Source organism: Triticum aestivum, chromosome 7D (assembly GCF_018294505.1).
Source record: "Triticum aestivum cultivar Chinese Spring chromosome 7D, IWGSC CS RefSeq v2.1, whole genome shotgun sequence".
NCBI classification, from domain to species: Eukaryota; Viridiplantae; Streptophyta; class Magnoliopsida; order Poales; family Poaceae; genus Triticum; species Triticum aestivum.
Genome location: NC_057814.1, coordinates 554,137,752 through 554,140,309, shown reverse-complemented (window position 1 = coordinate 554,140,309; position 2,558 = coordinate 554,137,752).

Below are 2,558 nucleotides of genomic sequence, written 5' to 3'. Positions count from 1 at the left end.
TCGATTTGACAGGCCATGTGCAGATGCCCTCCTACCGGCACGGTAGATGCACCAGATCTGCAATGCGAACGGCGCGCGCAGGTGCTCCGTGGGCTTGCTTCTTCCCTTTCGGGACGCCGCTGCTCCGACACCATGGACGGACAAAGGTAAGCATTTCTCTTCTCCCCCTTACCCTCAGTTTGTCTCCTTCCTCCGGCTGCTTGCTGCACCACAACAAGTAATTATTTTTTCAGAGAGGAGAAGAGGAGAGGTCTTGCAATCCAACTTACCTGTATTCTTGAACAAATGAAGCACAATACTTTGCAGCGCCTCAAGTTTCAGACTGAATAAATTACGTTGGCCACCTGTATTTGCAAAATTTACCCTGTATACGCATTGTGCTTGTCGTTCGTTAATTAGCAACTCAACTCAACTCACGCTGGTGACAAATTTTGAAAATCACTAGTGCAGTTTGCATCTCTGTAATTGAAAATGTTATAACATCAATATTAACAGTAAAAAAAGGACTATGTATGTTTAGTATAAGCAAGTTCAAGTGATTTTGTGAATCTGCTTTCCTTTGGTTATGCCTAAGATTTCACAATCATTTTGTATTTAGTTTAGAAATTGAAAAATGAAGAGAGTTGCCTTTCCTTTTGGTATACATGCAGCCATGTGCTTGACGCCACCTGATGCGTGTGTTTTGTGCTCCTATCTGCTTGTCAAGCAGAAATCTGCTGCTGTGAGAGGAGGACGACGAGGTGAGTGGCTGCTCCAACCCTGCTGCCCACACGATAGAAGATCCTCTCTCTCTCTCTCTCTCTCTCTCTCTCTCTCTCTCTCTCTTTTTTATTCCACTCTCCGATGAGAGTTTGGTGCAACCTAACTCATAGTTGTACCCTTGGTAGAGTGATTTGTTTGACATGTAGTTGATCTGAAGTAAAACCACTTAATCATCCTCTTCTTGTTTTTTTAAACAATCCAGTCTTGTCATTGTTTCCCCGTGCATGGTAATTTGAAGAAAGAACAACGCTATTCCTGTCTGGATTGTGGTCTGTTGGGGACTTGAACACTGCCCTGTTCTTCAAAATTACAACGTTTTGCTCCTAATGCTCAATTATATTTTGTCCTAGATCGTTATACCACTTAGGTCGTTGATCTGCATAATGTACACTTTCATTGTAATATGTAAGATACTATGATATGTTTCGAATATGATCGATGGTAAACTTACTGACTTACTGATTCCTGAGTTCTATCTTGATGCTTTTTGTTCCAATTGTTAAGCAGGAATTGATAGGGCTGTGATATTTTCCTTAGTCCTCTGCATTCATGTTTCTGAGAGCTATGATATTGGTTATTTTTTAGGTTATCAGTCTTAGTCTGTATCAGGAATACAAGTGTTTATGAAACTACTGTTGTTGGTTTAGGCAAACACCTCACAGTATTCAAAAGTACAGCTTTGTAGAAACCATAGTATTCTGATTGAGCTAGTAAGATTCAGTTTATGTAAATTTAGTAGTATGAACTAGTAAGATCCTTCTGCTAAACTGAAGATGCTATTTGCTTCACATTTTTGTCGGTTAAACTTTCCCAGATTATGTAAATTTAGTAAGAACTAGTAAGAGTTAAATCAACTGTATGGGCAGCATTAACATAGGTGCTCCTCTGTCGTGCTGCTACGTACTTGGTACTTCGACCTTCTCCACCGATTAGTGAGCTTCGCCATCGAACGTAGCTCCTGTGTTGTGTTGCTGTTCTAGCCAAAGGTTTTCTCTCAATTTATGCACTTCTCTGTTGAGTGCCTTTGTTTTAAACTATGAGATATGCCTATGTTTAATTCTGAAATCTCAATGCAATCTTATGTTATTCCACGAAGATTGATTTTCAAAATGTCACTACTAGGGAAAACCTTATACATAGAACTTTAGCAGTAGCGCTTGTTAAAAAAGCGCGCTACTGCTACACAGCAGTAGCGCGCACGGAATAACCGCGCTGCAGATACATATATAGCAGTAGCACGTCCCGTCGTAAAAGCGCTACTACTAAAATTCCCACCACTAAGCCGATAGGCTACACATAGTAGTAGCACTCTTTTAGAAACAGCGCTACCGCTAATATTGTTGTAGCAGCGCGTTTACGTGTTAGGCACTATTGCTAACGAAAATAAAATGAAATGAAAAACAAGTAGAGATGTAAATGAAAATGAAAGAAATAGAAAAAGGAGAAAGGAAAAAAATGAAATGTAAAGAAAAATAAATGAAAAAAAGGGGAAAAGGAGAAAGGCATAGCAGTAGCGCATTTCTGAAAACGCGCTGTAGCTAAGTTAGCTACAACGCGTTTCCAGAAACATGCTACCGTTATGTTTCACTTAACCATCGGTTTCCCTCCCCCCCCCCCACCACTTCTCCCCCAAATCCCTCGCCCCTCTTCGCCGCCGTCGCCCCACTTCGCCGCCGTCCCCTGCCGGCGTGGACGCCCGCAACCTCGCTGTCTCCCCCCGAGGCCGCCCTCATCCTCACCATCGCCGCCCGAGGCCGCCCTCAGCCTCACCGCCGCCGCCCGAGGCCGCCCTCGAC